The sequence below is a fragment of the Etheostoma cragini genome, chromosome 1 (assembly GCF_013103735.1).
Source record: "Etheostoma cragini isolate CJK2018 chromosome 1, CSU_Ecrag_1.0, whole genome shotgun sequence".
In the NCBI taxonomy this organism is placed as follows: Eukaryota; Metazoa; Chordata; class Actinopteri; order Perciformes; family Percidae; genus Etheostoma; species Etheostoma cragini.
Window position 1 is genome coordinate 14203156 of NC_048407.1, and position 22872 is coordinate 14226027.

At 37.2% G+C, this 22872-nt stretch overlaps 1 long non-coding RNA gene across 1 annotated transcript; it reads left to right on the forward strand.

Annotated features, from left to right (window-relative positions):
- The first annotated feature begins 1165 nt into the window (after positions 1–1165).
- Positions 1166–19294, forward strand: LOC117945781. Its single transcript, XR_004656896.1, has 3 exons — positions 1166–1271; positions 9070–9074; positions 19282–19294. It is a non-coding gene; the product is annotated as an uncharacterized LOC117945781 (long non-coding RNA).
- The last annotated feature ends 3578 nt before the right edge of the window (positions 19295–22872 follow it).

Here is a 22872-nt window from a genome sequence, read left to right on the forward strand (position 1 = left end):
TTAATGTTGTGTTCATTTGTAACCAGGTGATGGTGATTGAGAACACCAAAGAGGCCAGGATTAAAGCTTTGTTAAGCCATTCTAAAGAATGTTTCCAAGACACAATAGTCCATCATTTCTGTAACTTATCCAGGGCTAAAGGAATTTAACCGAAAGTCATCAAGTCGTCTTCACTGCAGACTGCACAAAGAACAAACTTACAAATTGTAAGATGTTTTTTCCCTAAAAACACTGGACGTCCGTTGCTGTAAGATGCTTCATATCTAAGTTCTGTGACAAAAGAGCAGAATGCAATTTACTCCATCACTGTGTGTGACATCATAGACTGCTTCAAATATGGACATAGCCTTGATGACTTCACAAATAGGTTTCGGAAGAGCCAAAACAGCTAATAGTGGCTCCGGCCATCACTGTTTGACGTTGGGTAATCCAAAAATGGGCAAAGAGAGTTGAATGAAGCCTACAGTCTATGCTCACCTTGCCTGTGACAGCAGTCCATCTTTCACACAAAGCAAAACGCCCACAATTAGGCATAACTTTAAGCCTGATATTGTTATAACTCTAAGCCTGATATATATATATATATATATATATATATATATATATATATATATATATATATATATATAATTATATAATTATATCCCCTCACAGAGTTAGTTATGGGGACCAAAACTGTTCATTGTACCAGGTTTTAAACATTTTGATTGTTCTGTAAAGTTGTGCATTTCAACATGGGCGTCTATGAGGAATGAATCCTTTTTGGAGCAAGCCTCAAGTGGCCCCTCAATAACTGCAGTTTTTGGCATTTCTGCTTTGGCTTAATTTTTCTGCAACAGAAGTTGCCACTTTGTTAGCATCCAAATTACCAATTTCATCATGTGCTTTATTCAAGATATGGTCTTAGGAGTTTTTTTTCTGGAAAGCTTAGACACCATTTGTAAATCAGTAGTTGGACATTTGTGGTAGTACAAACATTAACTGTCTTTCCAAAAGTTAAACAAGAAGATGAATACTTCACTAATGTCTGTACAGTAAATATGAAGCTACCACCAGCAGCCGCAGTGTTTCCTCTATGTTGATTTTGTAGTGGCGGCCCGCCATGGCAAAATTTCTGCTGCCACAGAATCAGAAATTGGGCAGACGCACAATGTAGCTTTTTTAAATTATTCTGCCGACATAATGTTGGCCGCCGCTCAAGTAGCAATTTAACAACAAGTAGACTTATTCAGAGGTTATTGGGCCCGTCCAGTTTAACTCCACATACTGTTGTGTTAATTGTTAGTGTATTGAAGAGCTGGGCAAATTATTGATATTGTATTGATATCGTTTCAAGACAATAGATATCATCTTAGATTTTGGATATCGTAATATGGCATAAAAAATGTCTTTCCTGGTTTTAAAAGTTGCACTACAAAAAGGTTATGTCATTTTCTGAACTTACCAGACTGATGTAACAGTTCTATTATTTGCCTTTACTCACTTAGTCATTACATCCCCATTACTGATGATTATTTAACAAAAATCTCATTCTGTAAATATTTTGTGAAAGCCCCAATATCTAACACTCCAATATGCGGTATCGATAAAGGTATTTGGTCAAAAATATTGTGATATTTGATTTTCTCCCTATCACCCAGCCCCAGTTTATTGTCAAAAAATTTGCTTTCTTTTGAGCCGACTATTAAACAAACAGCTCCACAAAAACGTCACTGCGGTGGGTTCGTTCTAATTGGAGTTGAACGTTGGTTGAACTTGTCAGTTTTGTCACCTCATCGTCCTGGTGCCAAACATCTGGAAACATTAAAACGGTAAGTGAGTCAATGTAATATAATATAAATTGGAAATAGTCTACGGATTTAGTCATTTGGGTTTTGGTTTCCCTATGAAGATTTTTTTGTAAAATTCATTTTGTAGACCTGTTGTAGATTGTAGAAGTGCCCTAGAGTTCCTCAAAAAATAAAGTTCAATCACAACTTAAAATTTGCCTCATCCTGTGTGAAGGGAGGTTAATAAATACATTTGTGTTGCAGCGAAGTTTCAGTTCCATTTGAACAAATCAAATGGAACTGAAACTTGGGGGGTTGTTGTTTTGACAGACCTGCCCCCACTGATGAAAACAGAATTCTAAATGACACACTGGGCTAACTCACTTGTCCTTACAATGCAAAAACAGCGGGAAAAAACCAAGCCTGGCTCTATCTAAAGTAAACCAATTTGCCATGGTTTCAAATTTCAATGGGATTTTGAATGAAGTTATCTTATAAAAAATACTGTTAACCTAACGGTTTCTGAAACAGTGGTCTGGATCAATGAACTCTGTTCGCTTCAGGAAAGAACAGCTTTGAGCAAGCTACACACTGAAAATGGTGTGCAACAAGGAAGGCCTGCTTGGTTCTTTCAGGGAATGACTGTAAAGATTTACAAAGAATATGTTTGCGGCATTTACTATGTAGCTGGGACGTTTTGGGACTAAATGGTGGGGGTTGCTATGGATGAAGTACACATGGAAATAAATTGGTAAGAGAAAATTACATTTAACCATTTATCCAGCTAATTTATAAAGTTAACGGTTCTGTAATCTAAACAGTTAACTTTATTTAGTATTGTTTGTGGCTTCTTCTGTTGCGGATGGTAAATGTTGCACCAAAACAAGTTTGTTCCAAAGACCATTTTTGCAGAGTCACTATTGACGCGTCCGCCCAAGAGGATTGGGATTGGTTTAAAGAAATGCAAACAACCCAGTGTGTTTTTTTTTTCTTATTCCAAAATATATGTGGTGTAGCCAGACCTAACCCCACAGCGCTGTAGAGCTAGGTCTGGCAATTCAAGACAGTGACCAAAATGTTTGCAACTTCAATGATTCTGCATTAAAGACTGGGGGGCATAGTTTCATTCTTTTATGATACTTTCCCTCTTTTATCTTGTGCTGCTGTCGTGTGTAGAAATAGGAAGTAGAGGAGCAAGTCCCATTGGCAAGTGTTTTTTAATTGTTAATGCTAAGCATAGGGTTATGTTACTTGTGTTCCATGCTGGCCTCACTCTCCTTGTTAACACGGGTCCCATGATACATTTTGTTATAGTGCTGCATGATTCATCAGTGCAGTTGGGGTCAGGTGATATATGCACTGTATTTCTCAGGCGTGAAACCAAACACTTAAGACCTCTGTCAGGAGAATACTGGAGCAGTTGACACTATTCTTGGGTTGCCTAATGATATCTGGATCACAAAACTCCACCTCATCATATGAATAAATTACTTTCTCCTATTATCATTCCTGGAGACTGCAACGATTTGCATTATTGCTGCCTATTTTTTACACGAAGAGGGATACAATTAAAGACTATAAGAGTTTACTTGAGGTTGGGTTTAGATCCATATTGGTGCAATAGTTAAATCAAACTCCAAAGCAATCTGCAAAAAAAGGCTTGGAAAGCCAACTGAGTACTATACTGAGTGAATATACTAAATATACAACGCCAAAGTATGAAATAACATGTGTCTTAGAATTACAATTCCTGTTTTTTGGACCTAGACCAAGACAAAAATCCACGTGGCATTTTACTTTTCCTAACTTAATAGGGACAACAGGGTATACATAAAATGGGTAGACGTTAGGGCTGCACGATTATGGCCAAAATGATAATCACGATTATTTTGATCAAAATTTTGATCTTGATTATTCGTTGTGTGTATGAACGTGTATGTACATCTGTATCTTCACTGCGCTGCATTTTTATGAACAATGATATTCTCGCTATGGGTCACATCTCTCACCCAGGACCAGCAGCTCCATCTCACACGCTATTACTCTACCAACTGAAGTTAGTTGCATTCAATAACTTCTGTGTTCTTCGCCGTGGCAGCCATGATAGCCCAGTTGCCCACGGAAACACAGGTACAAAATAGGTTTGCCCCTCATACTTAACAATATACAGCTGTGTTAATAACAATTATGCAAGGACATAAGCACCGGTGCGTCCTAGAGGAGGTAACCGCTAACAGACGCTACTAGAACCAACTAGAACTGGTCACGGCTGTTGTCTGAAAAACAACTGACGGGACAAAATGTTGCGTTTACTGGTAAACTGGTAAATCTTGAGACCGTCGTATAACCGACTGCTATCTGTTGAGTTTTCCTCCCGTTACTCTGTCCTCTATGACTGTCCGGATCTAGAAACTAAGCTGCACGGGGTGCAGGGAACAACTCATACTGGCTCATTAGCAGACAGCTTTACGGAGAGGTAGATTGGCTTTGCAAAAAACCCGGAGCGTTCTATGAAATGACGCTTTAAAAAAAAAAATTGCTCAATCAAGCAAAGTTGATCGTGGGAAGTCAAAATCGTGATCGCGGTTAAAATTTGATTAATTGTGCAGATCTGGTATTTTTAATTACCTGTATGCAGTGGTATTCTTTGGAGTTAATTTGAGCCCAGACTGTTCTACTTGTAATAAAACATCTTCAAAATGTGAACATTTTTATAATCTGGCCCTAACCTGCCATAACCATAACCTGCAGTATTACAAGAACCCCTTATTTGTCCCACACTGTGGGGGAGGGGAAATATGAGTCTTGCGAGGACCATGATAGTTCACACAATATGTTCACAAACGATCCAATGTCCTTTTTCTCAGAAAATTCAGATCTATTGTTGATCTGATGGCAATGATTGCAAAAACATACTACTTCTCACGCCCACTTGACATTTTCCCTTTAGTTAGTATTAGAATAACTGTCCTTCACCTTAACTTGTATAAGTGGCTCAATTAGATTAGATAAAATTATGTCCGTATTTAATGTAAAAGTCAGTTGTTAAACCATGCCTGAAGATGCAGTCATTTAACTCGATACAAGTCCAAATTCTATACTGCTATTCTTGTCTAAGGTCCTGCAGAAAGTAATCACTGAAAAATGCCTTTATTTTATGATGAAAATGGACTTCCCACTGTTAACCCGCCACTAACAAAACATTAGTCACTGAATGCTTTTCCTAAATAGCATGAATGTGTGCATCAGATTCTGTTTTATTCACATTTTATTGTTACCATTACGGGTGCCAGATCTTTTAACTTAGTACTGATTCTAATAACACTGACAATCCTGATGTCCTGTGTGTCTGTCTGACATAGCATGTCACTACATTTTCTTCACCTAAATGTATACTTCACATCTTGTAAAAATATCCCAACGACCATTGGCTCTTGATTTTTGTGTGTAGTTTAAGTGTCTATATGTCTATAGTAGACATAATTATTCATGCTGTTATAACATATTTATATCACTTCCATTCATTATACACATGTCTGAGAAAACATAACCTGACCAGACTTAAAATTCTTCAGAACACTGCGGCCATAATCATTACAGCTAGAGAGAGCATATTACCCTGTGCTGGTTGCAGCTACAGTTCAGGGTTGATTTTGAGATTCTACTATTGATGTTAAACACATTGCCTAGTCTGGCTTCCAGCTATATTACTGAGCTTTTAAGTCCTTACAAGCTCATAGTTGCTGCCTGAGATCATTGGGAAGGTCACTCTTAGCTGTACCCAAATCTAATTTGAAATCTCAGGGTGACTTTGCTTTCGCTATTAAGACTGCATAGCTTTGGAATGACCTCCCTGGGGGGAACTGGTTTTACAAGTTTTAAATCATTGTTTTAAATGTGATACTTGCTTTGTCTTAACCTACTTATAGTAATGACAACCGTTACGTGTCTCATTGGTCCTGGACATATACTATGTGCAAAGTATCCAGTCATCCCTTTAGTTACAGTTATAAATTTAACTATAAAAAAAAGCCAATGTTATGCAAAGAAGAAGGATAAATGCACAAAAAGCAGGCATGAGGCTTTGAATAGAAGCTACTTAGGTTGAAATTTGTTGTAAGCGTGGTTCTATGGTAGCATAGTGGCTTAAGAGACAGAGAACGAGAGATGTGTACATATGTGTGCCTGATGCACCTGGCACAAACATCACAAATTTATTGACCCCTCAATCAGTCATTCCTCTTTTCAAATTGCATGATCATTGGGTCAATAATCTCTTTGCTTTTCCTACTCTGTTTGCAATGCTACTTTTAAGGGGGTGGGAGGGGTTGACACCCTTCAATGATTGAAAATAAATCTGTAATACATTTTGGCAAGGCAATTAATATTGCAACAGGAGAAGCAGTTTCAGAGATCCATCAAAAAATTTACTGAATAATTAATCCTGAAAGCTAAGTTCAAAACCAATTCATGCTTGTATTTGCTGCTCAGTGAATGAGTAGCCAGATTTTGACCAAGCATGTAAGCATGAAAGTGTAAGATGCATGTAAGTGTGTCTGGATTAATGGATAACTCACATGAAAAATGACACGCGTGGCCAATAAGAAAATCTAACGTTTGGCTGTGTGGTGGAATTATAGAGTTAAAATGTTTAAATTTACCAGTGAAAGTTATATCTTAATACATATTCTGTATAAGTACGTTGAATGTATTCAATCGCAAAACCCCGACCCAGTTTACGCAGACGTATTCTATATATTATCCTAAAACAACAGCTAAAGTTCAGTTAAACTTCAGTTTATCTTTGTTCAGTAAGGGCAGAGTCATCATGTGTTGCTAACTTACCAGTTGATCACCATGTACAACAGACCACAATTAATTCAAAAAACATTCTACTGCACACAGTGCTGCTTGTCAAAGCTTTATCTCCACCTACCCAGCCTCCACCTGTGCCAGCATATCTACTTGAGCCTATGGTAGCTCTTAAAGTGATAACATCCTACAGTGTTGCTAGCCTGCTGCTGCTCATTATGCCCCTGCTACACCAACAGCATGGTTTCTGGATAAGCAGGGAACAGCTTAATGCAGAGCAATGAATGCCAAACATAACTGCATCGCCCATAGTTGTTAGAAATGGTTTATTTTGTGATTAGAGTGTTCATGGTTGAACAATATATAGTGGCAGATTTGTTTTAAATGAAACCGTGTTTCTGCCATGCAACATTAGTCACAAAATTTCTTTTTTGGTATGCAGCACTGCTAGCAGCAAACTAAAATTGTAAACATTTTGAGCCAAACGGGAGTTTTTCTGCAAGGTCTGAGCAGTGTACTTTAAGGAGGCCCAGTTTGAATTCAGATACTGTATATGAAAAGAAGGGTGCAGTGGTTCTCATGCCACAGTTAAAATCAAAACATACTAGAATTCAAAACTGCATCTTGTTAATTTCGCTAATAAAATAGCCAATTAGCATTAAAGGATTTCTCTCAAGCATTAATTTCAAAGAGTTGCTCTTTACTTCAAACCACATGCTACTTCAAAAAACTTAGGCGAGTGTTGATGTACACTCCGTACAGCTAAATGCACTTTGTCCAGGCATCTGTGTCCATCTAGCCTATCACTCCAGGAGCACTCAGCAGACGACAGCTATTTGCTCCTTGTGAACAAAGGGTATATATATAACTGTCATACAGACAAACCACCCTTTACTGATAATATGGAAACAACATGCAGTTAGCTGCATAATAGCGCAGAAGGTCAAAATCCTATTTTGACATACTTATAAGTTAAAATGATGTGCTGATGTAATGGATTTTTAGCTACATATGTATGTTGTGATAATGAGCATCCACTAATGGTAAACCATAAATGGTGTATGCAGTAAATGTTAAAGTAAACACTTTGTTTATGTTTTATCTCTGGTTACATATTTGTTAGAACACATAACAGAATTACAAACTCGTACAGTGATGTGGCTATGTTGCTAATGTAACAATTACTAGTTAGTATAAATTAAAACATTTAAATTTAGGTTATTTTTCAGATAATATAAATGCAAGCCTGATATGTTTTTGCAATATCTGTAAAACACATTTTCAGCAAACATCGTACTTCAGTATTTAATTGCAAATAACATATGGTTTATCCTTATTACTTAAGTTTCATTATTTCTGAGACATAACACCTAGGCCAATTATGTTCCTTTTTTTTAGGATTTGAATCCTTACCGGCTGTCTGTACATATGTAAAGACACCAAACCCTTTATTCAGGTTGTACAAATATGCTACTTTGTTATGCAGTCCTGCACATAAGTCCCTGCAAATGTGAAATGACAGACTTAGCCAAAGGGATGACCCACCGGCAGCTCACTGTCATTGGCTTTCCCCCTGTGGATTAATTTGTCATGAACATTAGGGATATCATCCTTCAAGTCAACCAATGAAAGTCATGGGATTGGCAGATAAAGGGCATGGGGGATTTCAAGAGGGTAGATTCACAGGGCTCTGTATATATTAAGAGTGTGACATAATGCCTGGAGCTAGTGTGTACTGCTCTGCTTCAAGGTAATGGATATCTGTCTTCTTAATCGTGTCCCCACAGAGTCAGGGGGAGTGTGAAAGGGGCGCGATACATTGTAGAGGGATGCAGTAATGGTTATAAGTGCATGATCAACTGAGGTTTGGAAAAAATCCAACTCAAATTGAAGAAAAAAAAAAGCTAGGAATTAACTATCCATGTTTACTCCTTATGTTAGATAAAAATTATGATGAATGATAATAATATTATCACCAAACTGTATGCACCAGTTACAAAAACTGTTAAAACATTTTCTGAGTATATTCTGTATATATATTCTGAGTCATTGTTGTGTTTTTCCTTAACCTTTCCTTTTCCTTAACCTTTTCATTAGCCTACTGCTGGACAGTGATTTACCAGTTTAAGAGAAACAAATATTCCTTAGGACCTGCGAGAGACCAAAAGAAATCTAAATGAAGAGTGAATTTTGTATTTGCACTTATTAAGTTTGCACTGTAAAGTGTAACAACTCCAAATCAATGCTGATGTGGTTATACGTTTGCTGGATGTTTAAATATGCAATTGTATGCCAACACATTTAACATAACAACACTGTGTCCATGGATGCCTGACTCCTATAACAAAGTCATAATTGGTAGTAGTAATAGTGGTTGATAGTAGTGGCTTGTTGTGTTATACTGTATGTATGTATGTAGGCGCATGGGCTTATTTTCTTTGCAATTGTACATGTACTCCTCTATGGCTGTGAATTGTTCAGCTGTAAGTTGATGTGATTTGTGCTTGACTTGACATGGGTCTATGTTTCAAGTCACAATTGCAGTTAGCCTTCCTGTTTAACACACTTGAAAAGGTCTCCTTTTGTGTGCTCCTGCCCAACGTTTTTTTCCGGAGTTTTTGGGAATACCTGGCTGTCTTGTCTTGGTTTAGCAAATGATAAATAAATAGATTTAATTCCTATTCTTCCTGTTATTTTCTTTATTATTGAGCCTGGTGCGTGGCAGGAGAAATAAGCTTTTTAAGGGATCACAGCACTTTTACGGATATAATGACTCTTGCTGCCGGAAAAGACATGCCTTTAAAATCTTTTATTTTTCATTAATTCATGTAACGACACAGCTGAGTCTGCAGAGTGGGAGCCACACGTTGATTTGGTCCTTCCCAGAATGAGTCAGTCTGACAGAATAGGCAGAACTGTCTGCTTTTGCAACAGGTCTGCAGTCCGTGACCATTGACCTCCCTGAGGAGAGGTCTAAGTGAGAAGGTAATAGCCCAACAGAAATCAATAAAGTAGCAGATGGTGGTCATTATTTTCAATAAATTGTCATTCTTTGCATGCCAATTTGTCGGTCATGGGTTTCTCAGGGTTTGTCAGGGTTCTCTCTGCTAAAACATATGTTTTGTAATCTTGCATTGTAGAGACCATGACTGCAGCAGAACTCACAAAAAATGCTGCCTTCATCACCACCAATCGCTTCCTCCCCAGCGGGCTCATGCTCCTGCTCCAACTCCAGGAGGAGTTGCTCCTCTTTCCTGGGCTTGACCAGTGCTTGTAATCTCATTTTACTGAACTCTAAGGACCCCACCGTCTTGTTAGCTCCAGTGCAAAGAACAAGTCCATTCATTATATGGAGCCTGATGAATGACTTGGTCAGACAGTAAGGGAAAGCCAAGGTGTAAATGTTCAACCTCTCATAAATCAAATAGACGGGCAAGTCTAGACCTTAACCTACATGTACTCAGGAGTGATGATACCTTTGTATATTTCTACCCAGTTGTGTAGTAAAAAAGTGCGAGAACAGTGCTGTGCTTCTGTGTTACAGTATCAGTATACGAATAAAAGAAACACATCATATACTGAGACTGGGAAAATTCTCCTTGTAATATGGTGTCACAACATAAGACTGATGTCAGTCTTAAATTTCTACTCTATTGTTACTTTGCAGATTTCAAATACTATTCACTGTTTTATGCTAGTTACACAGAAATCAGTTTTCCAAAATGCATTTATAAACTTTTGACAGCACAGTACAGTGCAGGATGCCCCTCCTGCACACACACACAGAGTTCTTAAGGCCTACACTGCATCACTTGCATGAGCACTGCCTTTTTCTGTGGCTAGTCTTGATCAACAGAAGTACATTTCCAGGATAATTGCCTGACATCACTCGCAAGATGTCCCTCACCTTCCGCTCTCTGTGTATTGCAGTTCTCAAACTCCATGTGTCTAGGGAAACATAAAAAATTTAAAACAGCAAGTGTTTGATGATTGTTAAGATTTACAAAAAATATGTTTAATGCATTTACTATCTACAGACATTTTGTAACCGATGGTGGGGGTTGCTATTAACGAAGTACAAACGGCGATACAATGGTAAGAGCAAATTCCGTTTAACCCTGTACCCAGCTAATTTAAATAGCTTTAGTTACTGTTTTGTGTCAACAGAAATTTAATCTTTATGTGGCATTTTCTTTTGCAGGGTGCAAATGTTCTACTAAAACAAGTTCCTTATCAAGACTAGTTTGCAGAGCCACCATCGCTAGGTCCAAAGTTAGCTGTGATTGTTAAAAGAAATGCCAACAACCCAAAGCAGGCTTTTTATCTCTTGTCCCAGAGCATATGTGTGGTCTAGCCTGTGGAGATACAGCAGGTCTAGCAATATAAGACGTTTTTGTGGCTGAAATGTAGTCCAATGCCTTGTTTCATTAAGTACTGAATACAATTTCAAAGAGGGCCATAGTCTCTATGTAATTCTTGTTTCTTGGTTAAAAAAACATCACAAAAAAATTACGTTAAAAACTACTTAGTTGGCAATTTATTCAATGAATAATTAGTTATTTAAATTATATGCAGAAAAAGGAGAAGAGGCTTATTCTTAGGCAACCTGTATGACCTGACTGGGTAACGGTTCTCCTTATGGATATGTATTAATTCCAGTTCAATTCATGCAAAAAACAACCATCTTTGTTTTCAGCAGATTTATGGCTCCATCATACATCAAAGGGTATTTTTTGTGATTCTTGTTGGGGAAAATGTCAAATACAAATACCCTAATCCCTATCATATACAAAAGGTTGAATGTTTGTTTTTTTGAGACTTGGAGAGGTGTCACCATCTGCCATGAGTTGGAGTTGGACTACAAATATTTGAAAATTCTATGCCATTATGGCTAGGACTAGAAGCATAGACAACAGCATTTTTAAACCATAAATGAAAATTAGATAAATGTTTAAGATTTAAAGATCTTGACTTTTATCCTGACTGCTTAACTCTATTCTCTTAGGAAACCTCTACCATAGAGGCTATAGACCAGAGAAATTCAATGTGAAACATGGAGATTTCCTTGTTTTTTCCTGAATTTAATTAAATCTTTATACTTTGATCTTGGTTTTGAGTCGTATAACATCAAATTATGTTCAGATGTGTAGAGAAAAACTACAAACCTTTAACAAAAAAAGTCAATTTAATTCATATAAAATGTGCAAAACCCACACAGAAGCCACAAATTAACAATCTGTCCAATTTAATTATTTACAATTGCTGCAAACTGCATATTCTAGAACAGAGAAGAAAGCACTTTCAGTTGCCCACTAACCTAACTTACCTGTGGCCCAGGTAGTGTTTATACAACTATCTTCCAACTATGATGTATGTTCGTTTGGGTATTCATTCGATTTAAGTTTATTTTACTACTTTGCCGTTAGCACATAAAAAATAGTTTAGATTCTGTGACCGTTTCATGGATTTTTCTTCATATAATGTTATTGTATAATATTTTTTTGTTTTTATATAATTTTATTAATTAATAAATAATAGCAAATCCTTTAGTAATCAAAGCTTTTAGTAAACATGATGACATTAAAAAAGATTGTGATATTCTATGTTCTCCTGAAAGAATATGCCATTATAAACCTATATAAAAATCCCAGTCAAGCAAAAGAAAGAAAACACCGTGATGTACCGTGAAACCGTCAGAATCTTAAATACTATGATTTAAGTCCTACCGGCCAGCACTAATGCAGCATAACTAACAATGTACTAAGGCAGTGCAGTTGTGCATACTTTCCATACTATTTCCAAATGCCATCATACTTGGCAACATAACATCACAGAAAGGTCAGCACCCCAATCTCTCCTCCTCCTGAGGCCACCTGGTACAGTGGTAACTAGGTCCAAATTGGAAAGTGCTACTCATGGAAATCTACACAGCTTAATTTATAGAGAAATCGTAGACTGTCTTAGAGACAACAAAGTCACAGTACAATAAGGCTTTGTGACAACAGTTTCGCTGTAACTGCCACATACCTTCACTTTAGAAATTAATTAGCATGCATGTTTCCTAAACACTATTCCAATTTATATGGGAAGATGGTGGGCATTCAAAGCACAGGACTTAGTCATCTACATGTTATCATGACTATGGGAAATAGCAAGGGGAATATGTCAACTCGAAGACCAGCAAACAGAAGGTCTCAAGCCTTGAATCTACGTACAGTGTGGAAATAGTGCCCTGATTTACCATTTTGTCAGTACACTCTGGAATTCACAGTGTGAAATACATAAATCACATTTACACTATGAATTGGCCTGCTGCTGAATAGTTAGGTTAAATGCATTTCATGCCAAACTAGGCAACCTACAGGGGCAGAGAGGAATGTATTAATTGACTGCTGTGGCATTCAACCAACTTAGGAAGAATGAATCATCATTAGTATGCATAGAGGCATCTGTGTGCCAAAAAATTGGAAAGCTGGGCAGTGAAAGCAGTCAACATTTTAAAAGAAAACATGATAAAGCCAGTTTTCTAAAACTTCAGTGGATATAGGAAACCACTCTGTCTACCACTACATCAAAATAAAATAGCATGTTGAGATTTTGAAAAAAGGCAGAAGTAAATTGGTTGGTTTAAAGATAACCATGCAGAAGGATTCCAGTATGTGTAGCGCATGTATGTGTAAGATTCCTCCAGGATTCCTCCAAACTTAAAGAGTTAGTTTGGATATTTTGAGGGTTGTATGAGGTACTTATCCTAAGTCAGTTTATTACCTACAATAGATGTCGGTCGGCACACCAGACAGCCATTTACTTTGTCACTATATTTTTTTGTATTCCACATTTCATTGGCATTTCTTTGTCACTGTCATAATCACTTATTATTACCAGCCGTGTGTGTGTGTGTGTGTGTGTGTGTGTCTATTTGTGTGTTTGTGTCATCATGGCATATTGTGGTCCTGGAGACACCTAAGTAGAGGGAACTACTTAGGTGTTGGTTTTTGAATACTTTGCCGGGTGGGCAGACTTTGTCATTGCGATAGCGTCAAAACCATGCAAGATGAAGTCAAAAAACTTTACAGGTATGTAGCTGTAATCAAAATAAATACAAAGTTTGAAAATAGTAACAGCGTTGGCTGCCCCACATCACACCCCTGATCCGATAACCGTGTACAGGCAAAAAAATTGGTTTTTGTTCAGGTGTGTATTTTACATTAAAATGAAGGCCAAGTTTGAAAATGGATCTGGTCCAAGCAAGGACACAGGGACGTAGGGAAGTAGTAAGTAAATAAGAGCCCCCGCCTACTTTATGCTGGGCCCCTGTTGTGATTTAGCGTTGCGGCTAGCATGATTGCAAGATGGTCACTAATAATTTTCTAGCATTTGTTTGTTTTATGAACTGAGGAAAGTCTGACCCAAACAGCTGATCTTAAGCGTAATACAGTGTGGAAGTTCTCCGGTTAAGGAAATGTAATGCCAAAGTAAAGGGCTGTCTGATTAAAGCAGTGAAAATATTCTGTATTTCATGCATATTCTGGTCTTTTTTTAGATGGCTAAAACAGATTTTTCCTGCATCCACAGCAGTTTGAAAAGCCTTCTATTAATATTAATCTTCTAAATCCAAAATGGAAAACATTACAGCCAATTATATTTGTTATTTACCAAGTTCCAGGTCTGTATTCTGAATTTTTGTCTTAAATTCTCAGAGTTTTTATTATTTAGAGTCAGACAAAGTAAATCAGATAAATCAGACAAAGTACTTATTGTATTTTTCTGGGATTGATTTTAAAATCTTTCTTCTGACCTACAAAGCTCTAAATGGTCTAGCACCAACAGACAGTATCTAGAAGAGCTCTTAGTGCTTCATGTCCTACTAGAGCACAGCACTCCCAGAATTCAGAGCTACTTGTGGTTCCTAGAGGCTCTAAAAGTAGGATAGGAGCCAGAGCCTTCAGCTATCAGGTTCCTCTCCTGTGGAAACAGCTCCCATTCTGGGTTTGGGAGGAAGACACCGTTACCACATTTAAGAATAATATGAAAACACTCCTCTTTGATAAAGCTCATAGTTAAGGAGAGAGGGGTTGCAGCGTCCGCCTAGCCTGGCCCACTTGCTTCTTGTCATAGTTGTCAAATTAATTTACCATATAATCAATAATATAATTAAAGTAGAGGGAGGCAGGGCAGTACAGCCCAATCCGGTTGGGGAGAGTTCTAGCCTGACCAGGCCCCTCTCCTTAACCTGTCTCTCTTAGTTCTGCTGTTATAGTTTTAGACTGCCGGGGGACTTCCTTCCTTTGACACACTGAGCTCCTTGCTCCTCTCCCTTTCCATTTGTGTGCATCATGTTCCAGAAATGCCTTTTACTAAAATAGCTCTGGGGAGTTTAGTCCTTGGAGTCCTTATGATTTATTTTTTGTCAAGCATGTTTCACCAAGTTCTTTGTGCAGCTGTCACCATGGTCCTGCTGCCCTACACCCTGCTATGTTATAAATATATAAATATATATTTATAATTATTAGTATATTAATTAATAGGTATTACATTTGACACTGCTGCTTTATAAGAACAGAAAACAATCTTTTATGCTGATTGTATCATAGGAACTTACTGGTCGTGTCACACCCATGATCACATTTATTATGAGGCCAAAAGTGAGTAATGGTCTAGAGGTCTCGCTCTTCTGCTTTCTCTCTGCCCATTACGCATATCAGAATATTGCAAAACATCATTTAGGTTCATTTGCTTATTAAAAAAATGACACAATGACTTGATTTTCAGACCGTTTTTTTCTGTATGCTGAAAATATCTATATTTTAAAATCAATTAGTGGCAAATATCATGTTGACCTGAAGCATGTCACAATCTGTACATTGACATTATAGACAGTGAAACCATGGGCTGTCATCAGGTTATAAGGCAAAAAGACGGAGAGAAAGACACAGAGGAAATGAAAGGGAAGGAAGAACAAGAAAGTCAGTTGTCAAGATCAATTTTTGTTTTTTTGGTTGCCTAAACCACATTTTGAGAACTGATCTCAGAAAAAGAAGAGGGAGAGCCTGTGATGTGCAGAAAGCATTGGATAAGGAGTCAATTATTCAACTGTCCAAATAGCATTCCTCTGTCTCCATTCACAGGCTCCCTTGTCCGCTCTGTCTCTCTCGTCTGGAATGGCTCTACTCTGGCTGAGTACTGTAGCCTCTTCAATTTGCTGGTCTTTCAACTAAAACCAAAAGAGTGCTAGTGAGAGAATGACAAGTCCACAGACAAAAGACAGCATCATGTGATAGAATTCGGAAAGTACTGACAATGTTTGCCATTATTGATCTAAGTTCTCTTACACTTAAAACTGATGTTAAAAAATGAATTTTAATATTCCAAAGTTAAGATAAGGCTAGTTGTCCTCTGTCAATCATTTGTATAAATCATTGATAAATGTATCTGGAGGTGGCCCTGGAGACTTGAAAAAGACTAACCAGGTGTTTTTTTTTATTTTTTGCAGGAATACGATGTTCAACACTTTAGCTTGGCTGATTGGCATGCAGCTGAGGCACATTTGAATGTCACAGTATACTAGTTCAGTCAGACAACTCACGTTTAAAATGCTTATTTTAACAGCAGAACATTGTGCTTATCGGCCAGGATCCGTTCTCATTACTCCCCGTAGTACGGGTTTACACGAGATATTGGGTGATGAGTGATGATAAAGTAACTTCCCCCCAGCCGGAGCCTGCAGGTGGATGCTGGGGTGGTGAGTCTAACAGCAGGCAACGATAAAGGTAAAGGGTCACAGCAGCATTGACAAGGCAGAGACGGGGAAATTGTGTAGCTTAAATAGATCGCCAAATTGAGGGGGTATTATATATTATTAGATTTCTTTTTTTTTTAAGACAATAGGTCAAGGTAACTCTAAAGCTTTTACAATTAATAATTTCACTCAAAATCAAGCTCCTACAGGCACTAATGAAAACCAGGGAAGATTCTGCAAACCATGCAAACCATGAATGTCTGTATAAGATATGTGATAATCCATTACGTAGATGTTGAGATATTTCACTAAATAAGTGAAACTGATCACAAAAGGCCCAAGGATTCATCATCTGAGGTCCATTAATGTTTAATGTCTAATATTTGTTGAGATATTTCCTTTAGGACCAAAGTGGTGGACCAACCAATAGACTTACATTACGATCCCCAGAGGTAAACATTAAAGAGAAATTACAGCAATACAATGTTAAAATGACATACCATAATTCCAAATTTGCTTGGCTTGCTCTTGCCCATCTTTTTTACACTTTAAACTGCATTAGATTTGCCATTAAGATTATTTTGTAGGCAGCTTTATTTTATTTGTATAGCACATTTCAGCAACAGGGCTGAACAGATTGTAACCGATTTATTGCTTCTTCATAGATAGTTTAACGGTGCCTCACACAATTTGGGAAGTTATATGGTATGTATGCATAAAAGAAATTTGTCAGGGAGGAGATTTTCGGGACGAACACCATAAACATTAACGGAAGTGTAACGTTACGAATGGCCGCTGTTCCGACTCGGGTGCCTGGGTCTGCTTCCCAACGGTTCAGTAAACTGCTGTTAGCGTCCTTAGCACCAGCGTTAAGTGGTGGGCGGGTTTGGATTGCTTTAATGATAGTGGATGGTTAGCGTTATAAGCTAATTAGGTTTTGCACTAAAACAGGTCACATTCAATTAGCATAAAACATACTATATGCCAGAGAGTAGTCGACCCATGTGTTATTAACCCTTAAGTTTATTTTGCACCAGAATTGTCCTTTAAGCTGGATCGATCAATCAATTAATTGAAATCAATCAATATCAATAAAAAGGTCTCTGTTGTATTACTGTGTTGCAAAGTGGCATGTAATCAATGAAAAAAACAATGCCTTGGGCAAAAAACTAAGTTGTACTAATTTTACAGAGTACAGTATAAGTCTCCTCTTCTACCCTGCCAAAAAAACGAGGACTTCATAAAATTGTGGGTCAAAAATCGTGATACAAACCTAATTGTGGTTATAGCCCTATTATGTACTGTATCAGTAAATCAATTAATCGATACTATTTAAATGCTAGAAATACACATACAGCTTGAGATTGAATTAAAGCAGGCAGCACAAGTTTCACAGCCAATTATGTGGCCTATTTATACAACCTCGCTCGTATCCATTTAACGTTGATTTGTTGTTCATATCAGTATAATATATTTGTTTTGTGGTCAAATATAATTAGCAACCCTCACATTATATATATTTTTAATTAGAGGCATTGATGAACACTGATGCAAGCAGGTATGAACAAGAACAAATGTGAGCTTGTACTTTGAGCTAAATGCTAATGTCTGCATAGTATCATGCTGAAGATAAGCAGGGACATTGGAACTCAGTCAGATTTGTCTTTATAATGACGTCATACTTAGTGCAGCATGACATATAGATAGATAGATAGATAGATAGATAGATAAATAGATATTTAGTGATCCCAAAAAATGGGAAATTACAGTGTTACAGCAGCACACAAAATATACATACATACATACAATATACATGAAATAATAATATAACAAAATATAAGAATAAAATATAAGAATATAAGAACAAATATTTAAATATATACAAGATGACATATGTGGTTTTGAATACAGAAAATTCTATTTGGACTAGTGGAAAAAAAATACAAGCCCACGGAATTGAAAAACAAAACATTCTAAAGGCACTGTGGGAGCATTTCAAGAGCATTACAGGCAGGGTTACATGGATGTAGGAAAAATAAGACCAATTTCAAAAGATTTAAAACCTAGAACACAATAATTCAGCGAATGTAAGACTTTTTACGGACTGAAATTTAGATTTAGAAATTTTTTACTTTTTTTGACGTTTGAGAACGAGTGAGCGGAAGGTTGCTGGATGTCAGGTAATTATTATATCATCAGGCCATTTTCAACGTGTAGCTTGCTCGTTCCAAGTTTTCTGTTGCTTCCTGAAGAGAACAGAGTTAGACAGCAACAACATCTGGATTTTCAGGCAATTATCCTACATATGAATTATCATGGATTTAGACTACTTTCACTCTAAGGTTCTATTTCACACAGGCTTTTTCTTCTAAGTTGTCAATTAAGGTTTGATTTGTTTTAGTGGTTCAAGTGTAATGGTTAAATAAGCTGTACAACATGTTTAATTTGAAAAGACTGAAAATTATTTTTTTGATTTTAGTTGTTTAATTGCCATTGTCATGGTTTAATAATTAACCAATCATAAATAGCCACTTAAAACATGTTTTAACAAAACTGACTGTTCTAAGGGAATTAAAAGGGCTTAACGAGGCTTCATCATCTCTTGAGATAGCATAATGTAGTACACTTTTTCATTCATGGTGTTTGACGGTGTATTTTTGCCACTGTCTACTGTCAGAATATTAAATCATTATAAAATGAAATGGGAAAAAAGCTTAAAAACTCAAAAGCCCATTCAGTTTGAATAACTCACATCCACCTGTTTGGCTGTGTGCGTTAAAGAAGTTCTCTCGCCAAAATGCGACCTACGGTCTTTTTGTGAATATACCCAAATCAAACTTTCGTTTCTTTTCAACTACAAGCTCAATATTGTTTTTCACTAACAACAACAAAAAGTAATTTATCCGGAACTAAGTGTAACCGAAGATCATTGTAAATCCATAAATAGTGGTAGAGGTGTAGTAGTAGTAGTAGTAGTAGATGTAGGATATCATATTAGAACTAATGTCTTAAAAGAAAGCCTTTGGTGCACTCCTGTCTAGACACAATATTTATTCTAAAAAACAAATTTCTTTTGAAACTGTAGCATCAGAGAATTTGTGTAGTTCACAGAGAAAGCTAAAATGTTCTACATAGTTACAATTTATCCATGTCTCAAAATCTCAATAAAAACACATTGAAATAGCATATGGTTTGTTGGTCACATTACTGAGCTTTATTTTGCATGAATGTATGGGTGTTTTAAATTCTTTAAACTGCTTAGAAGAGTAAAGCAAACCCTAACTGAATATGACATAAAGAGTGCCAAAAAGAAGTGAAAAGTCGAATGCATAACTCTCTAATTGGTGTCTGCTTTGGCATGGGGGTGGAAGACCACCAGAAGGATAGAGCACAACTGGGGATAGAAGCAATAAATAGGAAGGAGCAGATGGTCTACTCCAGAGGACAGATACCCAAATGCATGCAACAAACTGGACACCATAAAAGTTGGAAGTAAGAGTTTGTGTATGTACAGTATGTGTACTGTATGTGTATGTGTATGAGTGTTGTATGTGTACGTGTGCGTGCATGAAGGGATAAAGATAGTGTCAATGTGCTGTACCAATGGCCAATTAGTACACGTTAAACTGAGTTACTGGTTACCATGCAACAAACATTTATATTTGTCTATCTATTAATGAATTATGAATCCTGCATGAGACATAAATTATAAAGCATCAAATGTTTGTGTGCATGCATGTGTGTGTGCTTTGATTTAAACTGACAATCCCCAAAGGATTTGATGTATAGTTTAATTCTAAAAATGATGACTAAAATATTGTGCAAACACCTTTATTAAAGTGTCAAGAAAAGAAAACATACCTATTACTTTAGGGAACTGTAACATTATCAGCAGCTCTTATACAATCCATCTTCATTTTCTTTCAAACATGGGGATGGTGTCCTGCTCAAAGAACATCCTATTTACTGTAAAATGTCGTGAATATTTTCCCCTCTTTTTGGTGGATTCAAAATGACAATGATTTTACTGTACCTTTGCAACATTGGATTTACACATAACAACCACCTACATCATTGGTTTCTTTTTGACATTACGTCAGGCAGTCAGCTAGTAAGTAAGTAAGTAAGTGAAATGATTTGCAGGGTATTTCATTACTATAGTAATGAGTCATTGAGCATTGCACGTAACCTGTGTATTAATGGAGATGGTGGGCTTTCTCTTTTGGTAAATAAAGGGATCTTCAGAAAAGGGTATTATGGATTTAATAAAGGCCTTTCTTCCAACTATGGCTCCAATGACATTTAGGAATCCTGCTATGTAAAATACATCTCCTTTGGTGGTGTTTATTCTGTCTGCTGCATGTGAGGAATGGGTATGGTGTCCCTGTTGCTTAACCAGCATGGGAGTGATTGACCATAATTAGCTGTTATGCAGATTATAAAAGGAGGAAATTGAAGATAGTTTTCAAATAAGGATGTACATGGCCGCGGGAACTAGGGGTGCGGAGGGTGCTGCAGCACCACCTAGCAAAAGTATAAACGACTACAACCATTATTAAAAAAACAAAAACACACATTTATTTTTGATAAGTGGATTATTAATATAAACCTAATCCCTTCATTAGACATTAAATGTAATACACTTTTGAAATTTGGTAAGTAAGAGTTTGTAAATCAACCACAGGCTAAAATGCCTAAAAGATTGGAGGCAGAAAACTCAGCAACTGTAACCGAAAGTAGCAACACCTCTCCAGCTCCACACTTCCAGAGCGACCCAGCTAGCAACTACGACAAGGGAGCATAACTTGTAAGCCAAGCTAGCAGCACCAGGGCAGCCACGGAGGGAGCATCAGCAACGTCAACTCAGTGCAGCCAGCCTTGGGGTCACACATTTTTAGTGTTTATTGTGTTATGACTGCAGCATAAGGTAAGAATGCTGGTTTATTATTATGCTGCCGCGGTGCAGTAAATGGGATAAAGCCTTCTTATTGGAAAACCAGAATGAGGTCGCGCCTATATTTAATTATCTTACCATACTGTTATAAATGATAAGGCCCTGTTAAGAACTGTTGATACAAATGGCCTAATATCTTTATCCCTTAAATTTGCTATTGCTGTGCTACAAAAACTTAAGGCTGCATTTCTCTATTTCAATGTTTGTGTCAGGACTGACTGGCTTGCTTCACTTTCATTTGATTTAATACAATTCAATGATGTGTTTAGTGGCTGTTTTTTAACTTGTAATAGGCCTATTCTTGGCCATTGTTACAGCCGTGTGCCTTTATCCTTTGTTACCCGTGCCTAGTTGGTTCTGTTTTGGATTATGGAATTTATTCTTTTTTTTATGCTTGTGGGGTGTGTAGCCTACATGTGTTCCAGTTTTATTATCAAAGCCTTAGTACTGTTTTGACACCACAAAATACCTTTGTTTTCATAAGAGATATTTTGTCTTCATCTTGACGGTATGGGTAAGAAAGAAATTTATATTTGGTTGGATAGCGATAACGGCCTATTATTTTTCGGTGTTTCCGGGTCAGTAGCCTATGGCAGGCTAATTATTGTCTTGGATAGGCTATTTATAATGAATTGAATCTCTATACGGTTAATAATAATAAATTGTGATGGATGAAGTTAAGTGTGTGGTGGTTGACTTTAGTTGATAACTTCAATCTTGAAATTTGTCAGCACCCCCAATTCAAACTATGTTCTCGCGGCTCTGAGGACGTATGAGAGTGGTAGAGTGCTACAGTTCTGCAGTTAAACTGATTTTCTAACCTACAATAATAGGCATGTGCAGGCAATCAAGTGAAAAATCATGCATTGGCAAACCCCCACTGACCTCGGGCAGCCCATTTAATATTGTGCATTTAGAAGGTAGCGTCTCTTTGGGCTTTAAAGAAGCTACACAACCCGTTTAACTCATCAAACAATATGAAAGGACAGATTAACTGGATGAAAAGTACAAAAGGGCTGAAAGAGCTACAAATAAAGCTAATTTTCAGAATACTTACTAACTAGGCTGGGATTCTAAAGGACTAAGTGTTACAGTGAGTGTGAGTGTCTGGAGAGCTGGGCAGAAGGTGTAATAGTGGCGTCTTTCCTGTTGAAGGCCAGACAGACTACGATGGACGCACTTCTTCATCTCTATTCGAGATCAAACCTAGCAGAAGTCAATATCTAATCCCCTGGTAATCCAGCTGTGAATAATGTGTTTGGTTTCCTAGTTTAGTAATCTGCATTTTTCTGGGTTTGCAATCCAGATTTGTTACAGGTATGCAATTTAGACCGAATAGTGTTTGGAATGTACAAAAACACACAAACTCATGCATACACACACTCCCACACATGCAGATTGAAACAGTTGATGCCATTCCTTCATTCTGACAGTGGGCACAAACATACTTCTTATACGTTGACGCCGTTACCTCCTCGACAAAAGGCATTAAAGCAAACATTTGCTTTCAGACCAGGAATATTCTTAACAGCTCTAATCTGTCTGTTCTTTCACTCAGTACTCAGGCGAATTAAAACCTTCCATTTCACAGCTGCAGG